Here is a 19,901-nt window from a genome sequence, read left to right as displayed (position 1 = left end):
TCCCTTTCCTGCCCAAGAGATTCATATTAAAACAAAACAAAACAAAAAAACCCTGCTTTAAGAATGGAGCCTGGGCTCACTCACCTTAAGGATCTTCACCCAAGCATCTGTCAGTAAGATTCCAAGCCTGTTGTCTAGATACCTGCTGTGTCCCATTGTTTCTGAGCTGCCTAGCAAGAAGAATTTGCCTGCCTGTCTGTTTCTCTTCCTCAAGTACCTGTAAATCGCCCATTCTCACTTCTGAAATCTGAGACCCCCCATTGCCCTTCCTTTTCTCCTTTGTCCAAAAATGTCCAATGTGTTGCCTCGTTGTCTTTGGAATTTTCATGCCTATGGGGAAGTCCCCATGCATATGTATTAAACACTCAATTGTCTCCTGTTAATCTGTCTCTGTTTATTTGATTATTGGCTCAGCTAGGACTTAGAAAGTGAAAGGAAAAGTGTTAATTTTTTTTAGATGTGGAAACTGTAGCATATCATACTTTCAGACCCAACCCCAAGGTGGGAGTTAGGGGGGGCGGCGGTGGGCATCACCACAGGCCTCCCTCTCTCTGAGACTTCCCCACTGGTCCAAATGTCAACAGCAGAAGTTCTGTTGACTCAGGAGTGGGAAGAGGCACAGTCTCTGTGTGAAGGAACAGATGGCTGCAGGGGGGTGGAGGCTGAGCCTTCTCCACCACCCCGCCTGGCTTGTCCTGGCAAGTTCGCCAACATAGCAGGGCCTGGGGATTGCAACAACCTCGTCCCTCGTCTTCCCACCTCTGCTCTCTGCCATTGCCATTTGTCCTCCACTGAAGCCAGCCTTCTCCTCTTCAACTGGGAATCCTGTCACATTCTGCCCTACAGCCTTTGTTGACTCTGTAGGAGGCGGATAAAATGCCAGCTCCTTAGCCTGGCCCAGGTCACCTCCCATGCTCTACTAATCACAGAGTGCTCCTGTCACATGACCCTCCTGTCACTCCTAAAGTTGTTAAGCATCAGCCACTCTCTAGACTGCCCAGGGCTTATGCTCTTCCTTCCACCCAGAATTGTAGGACCAACCCACCCACCAAACTCCTATGCGTCTTTCAAAACCCACTGTAATATCCCCTCCTCCGGAAAGCTTTCCCCAAGGCCTCTGTGGGAAGGTTGCTCCCTCCTCAGGGTCCCTATAGCACTGGATTCATCTAATACCCCATATTTCAGGTTTTCTTGTAATTTCTCTGTTCACATATCTCTCTCTCCCACTAGACAATAAGATCCTCAAGTATATGATTCCTGTCATAAGTTGATGTTCAACTGACTTAGTGAATAAATTAATGAAAAGTCTAATACACACTAATAGTTTCTTCTTAAGCTTTAATATGCTTCACAATATTATCGATATTATCACGCCTCCCCCTTTTTCCTCCCCATTCATCATTTCTGGGTCTCAGGAGTTCTAAGAAAAGGGAATTATAATGACTGTGAAGTGGGGCACCCAGGCTCTAGAATCTTCTATCCGCTCTTTTCTGATACCCTTTCCTTCTTTTGAGCTTGTCCTCCTCCGGATGCCCTGGGGGGAAGGGGGGCGGTGCACAGCCAAATACCAACTGTTAGTGCGTGGACCACGGGTGGGTCATTTAACATTCTAGATTCATCTGAGAAATGAAAGATTCGAACGTGGTGATGTCTCAGATTATCTGTAGTTCTAACAATCTGTAAGTCACAAAGTCATTGGAATCCTAGACAATCTTAAATAATTGGAACCCTGCTTCCGTGCAGAGGGCCTTTTCTGTGTTGCATGTCATGCCTGCCTGCTTATCTGAACATGGCCCACCTGGTGGTAGCGCCTTCCTGTCCTAGCACATCTCCTCCCACCACGTCTGACCCAAAGCTCCCTCCTGAGCTGCCAGCGCAGCACTTTGGAGACTTTATCTTTGACTTATTCACTCTGAAGCAACAGTATTTCAAGTGCTACGACCTGAATAGTCCAAACTCTCCATATCAAAAAAGTCTCGTGTTGCCCAATTCCTGAAGTTTAAAAAAAAAAAAAAAAAAAAGCCACATGCACATCCTGGACTATTTGCAGAACCTCTTAGAGGTACAGAGGCCTGAGCCCTTGAGTTATGTGAAGCTCTCTGTCAGGGACTTTGAATGGCTGGGCAGGAAGCACATTACACAACTCTAGGGGGCACCCTTCATACCAGATCATTGTAGTTTTGTACATGCACGAGAATAATTTTTTTGGAAGATGGCAGCAAGATATCTGAGGAAAAGGTGTCTTTTCTTACGCACACGAAGACACCTTAAGGTTAGCTGCAGGGGTGCCTCCTTTCCCTCTTTTTTAAGGAAACTATGCCAAAATAGGGTTATGCAAATTGTGGTGGAAATATAATGTTTCCACATAACAAATTCATCTTTGTTAGTTGTGGTAAAATATACATAACATAAAATTTACCATCTTAGCCATTTTTAAGTATATAGCTCAAAAGTGTCAAATACATTCATGTTGATTTACAACAAATCTCCAAAACACTTCATCTTGCAAAACTGAAATTCTATACCCATCAAACAACAACAATCCCCACTTCTCTCTCCTCACAGCCTCTGGCAACCACCATTCTACTTTCTGTGCCTATGAATTCGTCTTCCTCATACAAGTGGAGTCATACAGTATTTGTCATTTTGCGAACGATTTATTTCACTTAGTATAATGTCCTCAGGATTCATCCATGTTGCAGCATATGACAGAATTTCCTTCCTTTTTAAGGCTGAATAATATTCTATTGAATGTACATACTATATTTTGTTTAGCCATTCATATGTCAATGAACACTTGGGTTGCTTCTACCTTTTGGCTCTTGTGAATAATGCTAGTACAAACATACAAAAAAGTTGCATGATGAATAACTCCTTTGGGCCTTTCAGAGTACCTGTGGGATTGATTACTAATGTAAGCTCATTTCCTTCTGTGGGTTTGAGGCCAAGATCCTACTGTTCCTGCCTCACACCACTGTAGGCTCTTTTTATATGATCCCTCTAGCAGGGCTCACTTGCATATTTGGCAAACAGAATAAATAATTTTTAACACCTATCCTCTAACCAACAAAATTATTTTCAGAAATAGTTCTGAAACAAAATGAGTAATAATGATAGCCAGAAAAGAAATGGAGACAACATTTATTTTATTTTATTGAACTGTGCATTTATTGAGAACTGACACTGTCTACAGCCATATAGTTTACTGTCTATAGTAATATAACTTGACTCTTCCAGAAAATTCTTGATCAGGATTATAAAATCGAATTTCCTGAAAAACTGACTTATTCAAACAGTAGACTATCAATTTGCCCTTAGGTGGTATCTTAGTTTGGTCCGCTATAACATAATACCATAGACTGGGTAGCTTAAACAACAGATGTTTATTTTCTCCATCTGGACGCTGTGAAGGCCAAGATGAAAGTACGACAGATTAGATTCTTGGCAAGGGGCTCTCTTCCTGGCTTGGAGATGGCCGCCTTCTCTCTGTGTACTCACATGGCCTTTCCTCGGTGCGTGCACACGGAGAAAGCAAGATCTGGGGTCTCTTCCTCTTCTTATAAGGACACACAATCCATTCATGAGGGCCCGGCTCTAATAACCTCATTTAAACCTAATTACCTCCCAAAGGCCGTGCTTCCACATATCATCACATTGGGAGTGAGGCCTTCAGAGTATGAGTGTTGCAGGGGCACAAACGCTCCTTCCATAGCACTGGATAAATAGCTCCTTCTCAAAGCAATAGTCAGCTCAACTGTGCTTTTCAAATAACAGTTTACTTTTTGAGGATTCATTTCAAATCCTAACTTTTCTGTGTTAACCTATACTAAACTATTATATCATGAATTTTGTCCAGTTACAATCAAGCCTGACATTGAAAGACGCACCTTAAATCAGACCCCAGAAACCTCATAAATAACCCATCTCTGACCTCCCTTTTCTGAGACACTACTGAGACTTCATCAAGGTAGTGACCTCCACAGGGCATCAGCAGTCATCAGTATAATTAAGTCAGTAAAAAAGTGTTGTATTAAAAAACATATATATTATAAGACACAAAAGGAAATATATAATGGATCGATGCTTTAAAAAAAAAATTTTTTTTGTAAAGGGGGCAAAACCTTATAGCTACATTTAGTGTGTTGTAATGAATGGCATTACCATTTCTATTTTCAAGTCTTCACTTCTGCAGGTTTGTCAATGACTGTCAAAAGCAACCTTTACATGTTTAAAAGACAGCATAGCTCTCTCCACTCATATTAAAGAACACTTTTAATTGTTTTAAATTTGAACTTTTTCCAAATGAAGCGATACATACATAGTTAAGAAGAAACTTCCATAATAATGAGATTGGCAGAGATTCATTTACCCACTTTTACAGTAAATCTCAGAGATTGCAATACTGTCCGTGTCTTTTTTCTTCAGTTTGAATGGTAGCACTTTTCAAATGTCTCTATAGTTTAAAAAAATCCCCTAAAATATCTTCACCAAAAAATTCGTCATAAATTTTCACTGCATTTGGTTTAAAAAACTCTCCAATTTTTCTTAAAAAAAAAAAAAAAAAAGATCAGAGAAAGTGGCTGAATGAAGGTAAACATTGATTGTATTTGATCCTTTAGAATGAGGATTCAGTTTTTGGAAACAAGATGATACATATATACATATGCACATTAGAAAAAAGATGATACATATACATATATCATCCTGTTTCCAATATATCTTTTGAGATTAATAAAAATATGTTCACATAAAAGAGATACTAAATTCATGGTACCTTTTTTGTCTTTATGTATTTTTCTGTCAAAAGATGCTGAAAGTACAAATACTATCAACAGAGTCATGACTTACCTTTGTGTTTAAAAGATGTCCTCTTAAGGGACATTCTATTTGTCACCAAACAGCCATATCATCAGAATTTTCCATAAACCACTAGAGGGCAGTATAAACCAGCAAAAAGCCCAACTATCCAGTCAGGGTCAGCAAAGCCTTGAAAACACCTAAGCTGTGATAACCGGCCACTTCGTGAGAATGGCCAATTTAGGGAAACCCATTCAGGTCCTATTTTTTTTTTTAACTCAAAATGAAAATACTGGTACTAACTCTTATGAGAATTATGTACCTTCTAACCGATTAAACAACTTTAGACATTAAGTGCTCAGAGTCTAGGGTCAGAGTGACTGGGTTGAAATCTCACCTCCACCCAAGACAGCAGTGTGACCTTGGGAAAGTGTTTCTTCTACCTGTTTCCTTATCTGTAAAATAATAGTAAAAACGTAATCACAACAGTGCCGGCCTAGCATATTGAGCGTGCTCCTTTAAGGGTTAGTTCTTATTAAAAGTTAAGCATTTAAGCTCTGAAATTATACTGCCTGCATTTAAATACTGGCTCTACCAAGCTAAACAAATAGTTTGATGCTTTGGGCAAATTACTTGTCTTAACCTCAGTGTACTCACCTGTAAAACGGAGCTAATAATATCAACCCTATGGCAACTGCTTAAAGAGTAAGTGTACATCAGCACTTAGCACAGTGCCTGGCACGTAATAAAATGTACCATATGTTTGTTCTTAGTATTACTTTTAATATTCTTTTTGTAATTACTAATGATATTATCATTAGACTTCTAACGAAAAACTTGGCACTGGTATTTGTGCCATTTATTTTTTTCCCTTAAGGCAGATTTGAGAAATAGCAACGTGGGGTACATTTCTGATTCTTCCTGAAGCTAAATAGCCTCCTGCCCACAGCCTGCTCGCCACAGTTCTAAAGCTTTGCCTCTACCAGGAAACCAAAATGGGAAGTCACGCAGTTCAGCGGAGTTTTTGATTTTTGTCAACAGCCAATGTCTACAATTTGTGCCCCTTTAAACCTTCTTTTCTTTTCAAGGGGCAGAAATTTTTATTTTATTTGGATCATTTGAAAACTTTAAGTTTCTATCTAAGACTGTGTACAATATATACTTTCCTTTGTTTATTTCTGGATAGACTTTTACAGACCGAAGTGAGCCTCTATTTATTCCTCGAGCTGGCGACTGCCTATGTCTTGTCATTAAGGATGGCTTGACATTGGCAGCGTAGTTTACATATTCCTATTTCCATGTAGAAGCCCATCCTTAAAAAAAAGTCGTACTCCAAAATGATGCAAAAACATCATCACTCATTTTTACCGTTTTATTACTTCTGCTAGAAGAGTTTGATGGGGTTGGACGATTAGCATGTAGTCTTTGTTATTAACCATCCCCACCCCCCAAAGGAATTTTTTTAAGTTGGCAACAAAAAAGAATCGATTTCATAACCTTATCAATAGTATTGGAGGATTAGTAGTTTTCCAAAATGAACCAAGGGAGCCAAACTGCTTTGGCCAACCCGTAAATCGCACAGTTGCCAGCCAATCTGGTCAATTCTGGGTAACAGATTGACTTTTCCTGTCAGTTTTGCTCAGTCTCACCTCTGAATTTTCTATTCCATTGGACACCATCACTGCACAAATCAGCTCCATTGTGGCCAGAGCTCCAGCGATGGGATCACAGAAAGACAGAGAAAATGGCTGGGTTGGACTAATGTAAGCCCTGGACCACTTCCAGAAGACAACCGCCCCATGTGAGCCAATGAATCTCTTTTTACCAAGTTAAGAGTTCAAAAGACTTGTCAAAAAAGTCAGAACTTCTGTAGCTTGATGACTGGTGTTGCAGTGTAACCATGTCTGTCCTTTCCATGTAAAAACTGAAGTACGTTGTAAACCACAAAAACAGTTTAAGAGATTAAAAAGACACACCACCCTAAGGAAAAAAAAAAAAAAGGAATTTTCATGCACTGTAGAAACCATTCAGAAGCAAAACATCACATCCTAGTGAATATAATAGGGTCTTGCATCCCTCTCTTATTTGAACACAACTCTCATTGACTTAAAAGTGACATTTTCCAAACAGGCTGCAAGAATGATTTGTGCTTTAAACAAAGCAGGCTGCATTTGTTCTGGTAGAATGGCTTCTCTTCTTTGTCTCCAGATAATTTGATACAGCATTCATTCATTCAAGTGTGACTCTCATTTGAAAAATTTCTCAATGAGACCATTTAAAAAATATTTTTTAATCTGGAGCTTTCATAACTAAGGCTTCTTTCAGCCTTCACCCTTGTCCCTGTTAGCTTAATAGAATTGGTAAAAATTGATCTTTTGAAGTAAAATTTTCCACAGTAAATTTCAACTGAAAAGTGACCATTTTTCCCTAAAACTTTGTTTGGACTATGCATGTGTGGTTTGTGTCTATAATTTTAAGACTAGTGATTTTCTAAATGCTTCAAGATTTTTTTTTCATATAAAATGATAGGTTAGTAACCTTAAGACTTAGAAGGAAGGGAAATCACCAAAATGATTTTTTTTTTTTTTTGTCTTCCACGTGCCTTAGGCTATTTTAAGAGGAGTTACAAATCTCTGAGTGTTTAAAAACCGTACTGTGGAAACCAGAGCTGCAGAAAACACTATTTTCTCTCCTGGGAAATGCACCCATCCTTTCAGGGGCCAGTTTCCTTGCTACCCACCTTCTCCAGTCTCCTGCACTTCCTGGCCCCTTAGGTCAGAATTCCCATAAATTTCAGTCCCTGCCATTTTCTCAGGGCAGAGGTGAGACTGGGAAGAGGAGACTCCAAAATCACATCTTCATTAACTCAAACAAAGCAGACTTGCAGGGTTTATATTTTAAGCCTATGAATCTCCTTCGTGATGGTTTCCATGTCTCTTGAAATAAACAATGTGGAAAGAAAAATATTATAGGCTCTATTTGTAGCATTTTTTTCTGAAAATAACGTGCAGGAGAGGTGAACCAGTGGCCTGTGTTTGGGTGAAATTCTCTGACTTCACTTGCACCATCACCTCTTCCTAATAAACAGCCGGCTCATCGGTTATCCCAATGCTGGTGTGCACAGAACAAAGTCAAAATTAAAATGTCGTTTTAATACTAAAAATAAGATGGGAGTTAACTTCAGGACTAACCAGAGATTAGCAAGGTTAGCGGTTGTGTTTTTAGCATATGAACAGGGCTTATAAGAATGATGACTATATAAAGTCTATGTAGTTCTTTAACATATAAATAACTGAAACAATCAATGAGATTGTTAAATATCAAAGAGGTTTATTACCACATCCAAAATTCCCCCTTGAGTGAGAAGTGAATGATCAAATTCAGAAACACTTCATTTGAAAAAGCTAAATGTGACCCTTCTCATTGCTACGCGTTGCCTCCCAAGCTTTTGCTCTTCATTTGAACAAATTAACCGAAGGTGAACAGTGATCAAAAGAAAAACTTAAGAAGAGCAAACTCCATAAATTGCTGGTAAGTCTGAAACACAGATAAGGAAAAAAAAAGTCTTTCTGTAGTTAGATAGAAATCAGAAGCAAAAGACACAGAAAAAAGCAGGAAATATCCATTATAAAATAAATAGAGAGGAAACAGAAACAGGAAGATTTGGAGTGGGGTTGACCATGTCACAGTCACAAGAAAACTGTGGTGCTGGGCAGCTCCTCTCAGCCCTCTTCCTACTCCTTTCTCAGCAAGGAGAACTTGAACTATGAGTAACTCATGACACTGACCCCATTCACCCACACACCAGCCCCTCCTACACACACAATTTTTTTTTTTTATAAATAGCTTCTTGTTATATAGTCCTGCTGATTGTTTTCTGTGCAATGTTTAAGAGCATTACTTAAATGAAAATAATTTAAAGAAACTCAAGCCAAGATATAGACACTGGATACTAATACTTCTATACTGATTAGAGGGAGGAAATTTTATGAGGAGATAGATCTAAATTTCTCTAAAGGATAGATCTAAATAATTTATTAACTTTAAAGTATAAATCTAGAGTTGTTTCCTTTGATAGTTATTAAGGGAGTATGACAGAAAATTACAGAATTATCTGATTCTATATAAAAATTCTTAGCAACAATATTTCAGAAAGAGTTAATACATTTAATTTATAGTAGTGACAGGATTCAGAACATGCTACTTCAAATGACAGCACCATGGCATACTGAACATTTTAAGCCGAAGGAATTAGAGAAACAGCAGGTGCAGAAAGGACTCTCTGGCCTTCCCTTTTCCCCTGAAGCAGGTCATAAGACCCTCACATGAGAAGTTCTCTCCCTAAACCCAGGGAAAAGGAGCATTCTTATCTCCAAAGACAGAGGGACACTGAGAGGAATCTGTACAAGCAGATCTCGATAAGTTTCCCCCAGTTTACTGCCTTTAGCTTATACACTTTTGTCCAATTACATTTTTCCATATTTTTCCACTCTTCATCAAACCTAGTATAAAAACACTCAGGTTTAACCATTTCTTGGCGTAGTCACTTGCTCACTAAGGCTTTTGTATCACATAAAACATATTAAATACATTGGTATATTCTCTTCCTAATCTGATTTTTGTTGTAGAGCTCTGACCAAGAACCCAGAATGGTAGAAGTGTAGAAGGAAAATATTTTTTTCCTTCCCCTATAATAGAAAATGTTTTACTCTGATAGAAATGCTTTCTAAATATTATATGCCATAATGTATTTAGCCATTAGAATTCTTTAAGTATTTCAATTAAGGAAAAATAGTGATTAATAATTTGTAGGTAATTAACATCAAGATATCTTATAAGTCTAGACCCAACCTTATTCCAGAGAGATTAAGAAACCCTTTAACATGAATGTTTTATATTACCTTACACACAATTTCTTTTGGTCATAAAAATATTTCGGTTAATCAAAAAATTTACCCAGACATGGTTTGAACGGTCAACCAATACCATAAAATTTATAATAACAAACAAATAGCAGTGGCAATGACAACAAGACAACAGTTCTTGACTCCAGAATTAGATTTTCCCAAGGCAGAGGCGATCCCTAATCCAGTTAGCTCTTTCTCCCCTTACATTTAACTCCTTATTTTCAGTAATAATCTAATGCTGCTGTATATTGAGTAAACAATATTAAACATCATCTACTCACTTCCTACTATGGAAAAGAAGCACTTAGGATCCTTTTACCACCCCCCCCCCCACACTATTCCCTGCTTGTGTATTTTAATCACAGTTTTGTGTTTAATGAATATTCGGTTTCTATAATATAATAATAAATGCAAATGTTGTTCACATGTAAGCAATACCCTGCTTAAATTTCTTTTTTTATACACTCTTTGGTTTTCCTGGAGTTAAATAGTGCTTATTTATTCATTTTGTTTTATTTTGTGTATGTGTGAGTGGATATTATATGTATAAACTCATACTTTTCTAATTCTCTTCCCAACAACGTGGTTAAGTCCCTCAAGTATTCTCGTAGTTCATTTTTTTCCTAAATGGAAACATCTCTCCTGGATCTTTTCATTCTGTTTCTATCTAGATTGGTCGATCTCTAGATCTGCTACTCTTTGTCATTCTAAGACATTTCTTCATCATCACTCTAGTAATTCAACTTGCCTCTTTCTCTTGTTTTCCTCTTTTTTGGTTTATTCCCCCCACCTCTTGCCTTGTTTCAAAGAAAACAACATTATTGAGATTTTTTGTGTTTGAAAACATCAACAGCTTTTTGCTATCCTTGTATTAATAGTTTGGCTGAGCAGAGGATCAGGTTAGAAAGATTCTCTCAGATTTTTGAAGGCATTGCTCCATTAGCTTTTAGCTGCTAATGTTATTTAGAGACTAATACCGCTCTATGTCCTTGTAACCTCTCTTTTTCTATCTGATAGACATTTCAGAATCTTTTTATCCCTAATGAGAATTTTAGAGGGATGTGCCTTGGTATGGGTCATTTTTATTTCTCATTCTCCTGGGGACCCTTCACATTCTTTATTCTGGGATATGTTTCTATATCATATCTGCAATGATTAATTTTATGTGTCAGCTTGACTGCGCTACAAGGTGCCCCAGTATTTGGTCAAACATTATTCCGTCTGTGTCTGTGGGGGTGTTTTTAGGTAAGATTAACATCCAGTATAGAATCAGTAGACTGAGGAAAGTAAATTGCCCTCCCTAGTGTGGGCGGGCCTCATTTAATCCATCGAGGGTCTGAATACAACAAAAAGGCTGAGTAAGAGAAAATTCACTCTCTGCCTATTTTCCATCTGGGACATCGGTCTCCTGCCCTCAGATTTGGATTTGGACTAGAACTATACCATTGACTATGCTGAGCCTGCAGGTTGCTAAATGCAGATCTTGGGGCTTGTTGTCCTCCATAATCATGTGAGTCAATTCCTTATAATAAATTTATAAATTTAAATGTAAAAATTTAGTGAGATTTTTGCACGTGCGCGCACGCACACACACGCACACACACGTATATGTATCTTAAAATAAAAGCCAAAGTGAGAGGCAACAAGTGTTTATTTGAGATCCAAAAGAATAACTGCTCTGGAAGTACCAATTCAAGCAGAAACACAACTAGTGTTCCAGTTAGGAGGTGAAGGCAAGAGGTACTTATGAAAAAAAGAAGGGGACTAATTACATGAACAGAAGAAAGGAATTTCTATGTGTGTTAATAAGCTAAGGAAGGAACTTCTATAGGTGCAAATAAGCTAACACAGTGATACTAATTCTAAAGAATGTCTTTAATTTTCAGTCTGGTAGTCATAACAAACAGTTGCTTGAAATACAACACTGTTTTAGGCCCAGTCCAAAGGTTATTTTGTCCAGTTTTAACATTCTAAAAGTTTGAGGAATAAAACATGCAAGGCAGCTCCTCTGGGCTGTCAGCTCCAACTCCATTTTAAAGTGGCTCCGTTTATGTTATTTACATATTGGCTTTAAAAATGAGATAACAAGGACTTTAGCTAGCCAAAATGAGTTTATTCAGGAATAGCAGAGGAATTACAATTCGAGACCAGCAAACTATGGCGAACCACAGGCAAGTCTGAGGAGACAAAGGGAAGGTCAGCTTTTATTAGGTTTTAGGAGGAAATTGGAAAGGGCTGTGGTGGGTTTTTTATTAGCAGCAAGTGCTGGGCTACTAGGTGCTGGGTCAGAAGGAAATCTTCCTGCTGAAGTCTGCATGCTTCAGTGAGTGATGTGTACGAGAGCCCTCCCTTCACGGCTCCATTTTTGATTTAGGTTTCCTTTGTTCGTTTGCAATATATACATCTCCTATTGGTTCTGTTTCTCTGGAAAACCCAGACTAATACACTGTATTGGACAATTTCTGCCTCTTCCGTCTACTCCTGAAATCCCTACTAATCAGATATTAAACCTCTTCAACTGCCTTAATTTTCTTTTCTCTCCTTTTCTACCTTCTTTGTTTCACTTTTGAGGAATTCTTCAACTTTATCTTTCAACCCATCTATTGAATTTTTTACTTAAATCAACATATTTTTAATTTCTAAAGCTCTTTCTTTGGATATTTCATTGACTTAGCAAACTTTTTCTATTTCCTGGATCCAATATCATCACTATTTTTCATTTCACTATTTTTCATTGACATTTTCTTCTTCTCCATGCATTGTCTTTGATTCTTCTCAGTTCCTTCTTTTCTGTTTGTTTTCTTCCTATTTTTACTTGTCAGAGGCTTTCCTTTTGACTTTTACTTGTCAAAAGTCTGCCCATCCATTTTAAAAGTGAGATGCTAAAGGCTGATTAGAAGCTCTGGGTCCATGAATCGGGCTTGTTGACTGGTGGGTTTCACTGTGATGTAATCAAGTGGAATGTGAAAGTTTTACTGGATAAGGCTAAATGTCCATAGGTCTTTTTTTCTCGAAACTTCTCCAAAGAAGAATTTTCCAGTCTGCTGACTAAGGAGTGCAGTAAGCCTTCCTGCCAGCATTCTGGGGCTGAAGAGGGGGGAAAGCCTGGAGTGTCACCACGTGATATGTAGCCTTTCACTCAATCTCGCCTTGGGTTGTACCTGTCATGGTCCCTGAGTGTAAGGTCTCTTCAGCATAATTTCTCCATGAATCAAACCTTCCATTTCCTGCTGGGGTTGGGGGCGTGTAATCACCGGACTTCAGAGAGTGGGGTAGCAGTTCAGGGGGTCCAATTGCTCCTTATACAAACTCTCGACTAATTTTCCTGTGTTTAATCTCACATCTAGCCCCTGCTTTGTAGGTACATGTAAAAGAAATAGTTTGAATGTCTAAAAGAAAACTGAGTGCTTGGAAAGAATTGAAATAAAATTTCAAGTGAAGAAATGAAGAATGAAAAAATAGTTCTAACTGAATGAAAGATTTTTCAAAAAGCAGATGGATGATTCTGATAAAGTGTCTACCTGATAACCCACCGTGGGGGTGGCTGCAGAGCCCTAACTGATTCTGTGTACTCTTCAGTGAAGACAGAATGATTATGCCCTGGCACAGTTTTAAAAACAGGAAGAATGAGGTTTTAAATCACTGCTTTATTGAAGGGAAAACGTAGTCTGCACCAGAGGACTCAAAAAACCCAGGAAGTGAAGCGTAGCCAACTGCTGCCTGGGGGTATGGGGGGTGGGTGTCTGTACCTGGATCCAGACCAAGTCTGTTTCAAGTTTATTTGATTGACAATTTCACTTTGAAAAGAGTGTTTCAGGGGACCTTTGGGAGCTGTCAAACTCTGCCCCAGAGCAGAAGATTAACTGCTCTGTGGACCAGCAGGGAGAAGCCTAGTAAATCAGAGGCCCCTTGTTTGTGGGTCTGTAGGCTTACAGGTGGCAATGTAACAGGCTGTGCCTCTCTGTAGGCACCTCGGGGATTTCACAGTTTAGGGGTCAGAACCAGCCATGTGGATGAGAAGGAGCGTCTCAATCTATTCTGCAAACTGCTGATTGAAAAATGGACTTGAATGAGCCTACAAAAGGAAAGTTTCTTTGAATTATCTGTCTTCTAAAAGGATCCCCAGGAAGCCGATAACAGTGGTGGCTTCTGAGAAGGGGAACAGCCCTTTTGTGTCTTGTTGCAGGGGTGGTCAAGTGTATCAGTTAAGAGCATAACCCTGGAATCTTTGGTCTGTCCTGCAGTGGTTGTGAGGGTTTTCGACCTTCAGTGGTCTCAGCTGTGAAATGGGGATTGTAATGAGGATTAAATGAGGTAATGATATGGAAACAGAACAATGAACATAGTGACTGCTTTACAACAATTAGTTTTTTTATGACATGTATTTGCATGTATTATGTATTAAAATAATTTTTAATTTTATGTTTTTATAAATCATCAGAAATATTTCTATAGAGCAAATAATTATCTCATAATCTGTTTCCTGGGATTTTGTTTTTATAAATTAAACTTTCTTATTTAGACACAAGTATAATACCCTTCCTCCCTCCCTCCATCTCCCTTCTTTGCATTTTTTTCCTCCATGATTCTGCCCTGCCAAGTTCAGGGCTCCCTTTAGCTTTGTGGTGGCCTGGAAGAGTGAAGGATCATTTTCCTGAGTGGCCTCCCATAGCCCAATTCTCCAGTTATCACCTGATTGCTCCCCAGAGAGTTTATCAATAACAGAGAAAATGAAATAATGTCTGCTACCCCTCAGGCAGTCCCCTATATTATAGGCACCCCCAAAAGAGAAGAGAGCTGTCTTCTTCCATTTTATTTTACAATTAGTAAAGTAAGAAAATGCCTTCTCAAATTTGTGCATAAGGGCATAGACGTTGAACTAGAACCACCACCCTGCTTTTTTTTTATTAATTTTTTTTTCAAATATACAAAGAAATAGAGAGGATAGCCTAATGAACCCCCATATATCCATCACCTGGATTTAACAATATTAACTTTGCCATATTTGCTCCTTTTTTTCTGAATAGTTTTAGACAAAATTAAAGAACATGACTTGTTTACTCTTTTTTAAAACAGCTTTATTGAGGTATAATTCACACACCATACAATTTATCTATGTAAAGTGTACAGCTCAATTTTTTAATATATTACAGATATGTACAACCATCACTACAATCAATTTTAAAACATTTTCATAACCCCCTAAAGAAACGATGAACCCTTTAACTGTTAATCCCACTTTGCCCCATGCCTCTAGCCCTAGGCAACTACTAATCTATTTTCTGTCTGTTAGACATCTATTCTGGATGTTACATATAAGTGGAATCATACAATATGCGGCCTTTTGTGACTGGCTTCTTTCACTTAGCATAATATTTTCAAGGTCCATTCATGTTGTGGCACGAGTCAAAATGTTATGGCTAAACACTATCCCGCTGTTCGGATATACCATATTTTATTTATCCTTTCATCAGTTGTTTCCACTTTTGGATTGCTATGAATAAGGCTGCTCTGAACATTGGTCTATAAATAACATGACATTTTACCTCTAATTTTTTATGTCATCTCTAAGAGATAAGAACACTTCCCCACAGAGCCACAATCCCATCCAAATTAGCAGTCCACCTAATGACCCAATCAAAATACAAATTTCTTCAATTTCCTCAAAATGTCTTTTATGATTTGTTCGTTCAAATCAGGATCTAATCGATACAATGCTTCAGTAGATTGCACTTGGTCGTTATCTCTCTCAAGTATCTTTTAGGTAGAAGAGTCCAACTTTCCCCCCTTTTTTCCTGATGTCTCCTGGCAGCCTATGAGAAAACAGCAGACAGGCTTACAATAGTCTCGGGTCCAGTGATGCTCATTCATTCTTTTCGTAGCGAGTTTGAATCTAAATCCATAAAATAAGTGTAGCTCTCTTTTTCTGTACACAACACTTTGAGTCCAGCCCTTATCTACTAAGTGGTGGAAACTTCATCATGATCAGGCTTGGGGTTCATTTTCATCTTTCCCCAGATAGGCACCCAAATTCCTGGGTGTTTACAGAGTGTGGACATGTGTGGAAGGGTAAGTGTTCAGTCCCTAGATTGCCAGGCTTCCATGGCATCAGCTAAAACATCCATATTGCCCTGTGTCCACTCAGCTCATGTAGGTCAGTGCTAGATGAGTTTCTTCTCAGCCTGAAACCAGATCTCCTTGATCTAGTTATTCCGTGGTCTGTTTTCTGTCTGGTTGTCTAGCCTATACTGTCTAATATGGCCTCCAGCCATAGGTGGCTACTGAATACTTAATTAAAATATGGCTAATTCAAACTGGTGTATACATACTGGGTTTCAAAGACTTACTACAAAGAATGAAAATATCTCATTAATAATGTTTATATTAAATAAAATATAGTAATAAAATTTATTTCACCCATTTCATTTTACTTTCTTTAATGTGGCTACTTACTAGAACATTGAAAATTACATTCATGGCTCAAATTATATTTCTGTTGGACAGTGTGCTGGTCTAGAATTTCCATATGGCCATTTCTCCCCTACTCTGCTATGCCACGTTGAGGCAGGGAGAATTCTGGTGTTTTTTCAACTCCACAAGCTCTACTCCAGAATGGGGTTTAGTAGGGTGGGAGGTGATGCCTAGGCCTCTTTCTGGGGAACATGAACTAGTGTCTCACATGTTTTCTTTTCCTTGGCTATCCTTTCTTCTCCCATTTAGACCATATTTAGTCAGGGGATGGATAAAACAGCTTTGTAGCCAGTCTTCTAAATCTGTTGTTCATACCCCACCTGAGCTTTTGAAAGCCAAGAATTTGACTCTGAAGCTACTGTGTTATTCTTACTGTGAAACAGCCTATGCATAGAACTCCCTACCTGCTGCTGGAATGGGAGAAGATATGACTAAGAAGTGGGAAATACTAGAAATGAAAACTACATCAGTTATTTTATAAAACATTACCTATCACACATCATTCCAGAAACGGGTGCTAGGCAATGATTCTGTGTCAAATGCTGTGCTACAAGCTGGCAAACCATGGTGAGTGGACCCAGGTCCTACCATCAGACTACAGGCATAATGGGTGATTTAAGTATTTAAATCCATAAGTGCAATGAAGTATTAGAGCCATGTAGCTGAAATCTGTTCAGGACACAATAGGGCACAAGGGAAGGGCTAGACAGGGGGCAGAGCAACCAGGAAATGCAAGTCAGTGTGCTGTGAAAACCACTAAGTTCTATGGAAACCAAATACTTAATTATGGACTATTTTACTGCCTTGGGAAAGTTACTCTCTGAGACTTGATTTCCTCAAACGAGAATAATGTGGATGATTTTGGCTTATTCTCTCTACTTTAGTGAAGGAAAAATGTTCATTCAACAAATATATCAGACTGTTAGCATGGCTGATGTTAGAACATGGGGTGTGGGAGACTACTATTTTGTTCTATATTATTCACTTTTTATATAACAAACGAATATTACTTTTATAATTAATGAGAAAAAAAGAACAATTGTATTATAAATTTTGCCTTTGCTGCCAGCTCCTTGAACTCATGGTCTATACTGGCTCCCTCCACTTCCTCCCCATCCAGTGAGTCCAACCATTGTAATTTGGACTCCACCCCCTGATCCAAAGGTCTCCCATGGCTTCCCACTTGCCATAGTCAATGACCTCTTTTCAACCCTCATTCAAATTGACTTCTCCACAGCACTGACATAGCTCCTTAAGTTTTCTGAAAGCACTGTTTAAATTATAAAAGTAATATACCTGCAATACAAAAAAAATTAAAAACATCATCTACAATGTCGCTATTACAATACAACCAAGGCCATTTTGGTATATTTCCTGCTAGCGTTTTTACTTAAGCATAGCTTTACATCATTATGGTGTGAACGTATATCCAATTTTGAATTCACACCTCCCTCTTGAAACTCTCCTTATTTCCACAAAACATTCTTTCCTGGCTTTTCCACAATTCACTCATCTCTCAAACTTGCAAACTAGTGCACTTATGTGCATAAAAATTTCCTAAAGTGCTTATTAAAATTCAGATGCCTGGACCCCACTGTACCCCCTCACAAAGATCCTATATCATTAGGATTGGTTTCGGCTTAAGAGCCTACATTTCTTGCTTTCTGTAGCATGTGGCCCAGAGGCACTACTGAGAAACACTGCTGCAGACAGATCCCTCCATCGTGACCAGCTAACCAAGCAACCAAAAACCAATACAACCTTTGAAATGATCAGATTCTCTAGGTGGGAATCTGAGTATCTGTATTATATATGTTTAAACCTTCCTGGTGATGCTGATGGCCCGCTGCCTTATCTATAACCATACCAATCTATCTGCATTTCCCTGAACATGTGGCTCGCTTTTAAGTCTCAGTGCCTTTGTGCTGTTTCCTTGGCCTGGATTTCTACTCCGAACCTAACGTTCGTCCTTAAAGCCCAGCTCAAAGGTGGCCTCCTATGTTAAGCATCACAGAGACTTCTCTTCTAACTTTTCCATCTTCCTTTCCATCTCACAAATTAGAGTTAGTCATTTAAAAAATTCTGTATTTGGACTGCGCAATGAGCTACTTGAAAGAAAGTGTAGCAGATGTGTTAGCTGTCTATTTCTGAGTAACAAAATTGCCCCAAAACTTATTGGCTTAAAACAACAATAAACATTTATTATCCCCCAATTTCACAGTTTCTTTAGTTTGGGAATTCAGAAGCAGCTTAGCTGAGTAAGTTCAGACTTGAGTCTCTCATGAAGTTGCAGCCAAGGTATAGGTCAGGACTGCAGTCATCTGAAGGCTTGCCTGGGGCTAGAAACATTTATTCTAAAGATGGCACACTCGACTGACTAGCAAGTTGGTACTAGCTGTTGGCAGAAGGCCTTAGTTCCTCTTCAGGCAGACTCTTCATAGGGCTGCTTGAGCATCCTCACAATATGGGGGCTGGCTTCCTTCAGAGCAGGTAATTCAAAAGAGAGCAAGGTCAAAACTGCAATGTTTTTTATGACCTAGCCTTGAAGGTCCCACACCATCACTTATGCAGGATTCTATTGGTCACGCAGGCCAACCATGATATAGTACAGGAAAAGATTATGCAAAGATGTAAATACCAGAAGTGAGGATCATTTGGAGGCTGGCAATCACAGTGAATATCTGTTATGTCTATCCACCTCTCCTTTCTTTATGTGTGTGTGTGTGGTGGCGGGGGGGGCACATTTTATTTTGTACGACTAGGGTACAACACCTTCTTCATCTAATGAGGAAGTGGATAATCCTGGCCTGGCCAATCTGAATACTCCACTCCCACGGTGAGTGGTCAGTTGAAGGGGCATGTGATCAACTAGGGCCAGTTAGAATCTTCCTTGATTTTCAATGCATGGATTCTGAAGAAGAGAGGGTTTCTATTCCTCTGCTGTTTTGAGCTCTAGAATGATCTAAACTGGAGCTTCTTACAGCCATTTGTTCAGGTCATATTGAAGAATGCTATCTTTAGTAAGAGAAAATGAGGCCAGCAGACAGAGAGGCAAAGATGAGCAGAGATGAAAAAAGTAAAGGGAGTCTTGATGAAATAATTCAAGCCCCGTTAATCCATCCATGACTGAAATTTACATCAGACTTTTCAGTTACATGAGTCAATAAATTTCTTTTTTTGTTTAAGCTGATTTAAGTTGCATTCCTACCTCCTGTAACCAAAACAGCTCTAACAAATCAGCAGGGTCCATATTTTATTCTTCTTGAATCTCCAACATTGGGTTCAAGTCCTAGTACTCCATTCAAGTTTGATAAGTACATTGATTACTTATTATGTTTTTAGATCAAAAACAATCCAATAGATGTACGCATTGGAGATTTTAAAAAGAATTGGTAACTTGCCAAGTAAGTAACAGTTACAAGAAGTCTAAAAATCCTAGATTCTGGTAAAGTTTGGTGACCTGGCAGCCCCCCCCCCCCTTAAGTTATTTTGTTAGTCCGCAGCACTCATGGTTGGTCTCCAGCAGTTCTGTGTGATGCGGCTGAGTGAATGTTTTATCAGGATCCTCAGTACACACAGCGATAGCTTGAGAAAAGAGGACTGCTCCAGATGCATGCCATGTTGCCTCGGGGACAGGGAAATGGGAAAAGGCACTGGCTGGACCTCCACGCACCCACTTATACAATATGTGAGTAAAATAATGTTGCAGGAGTGAAAGTGAGGAAA

Source organism: Rousettus aegyptiacus, unplaced genomic scaffold (genome assembly GCF_014176215.1).
Source record: "Rousettus aegyptiacus isolate mRouAeg1 unplaced genomic scaffold, mRouAeg1.p scaffold_m13_p_2, whole genome shotgun sequence".
Classification (NCBI taxonomy): Eukaryota; Metazoa; Chordata; class Mammalia; order Chiroptera; family Pteropodidae; genus Rousettus; species Rousettus aegyptiacus.
This window is presented reverse-complemented; position numbering follows the sequence as displayed.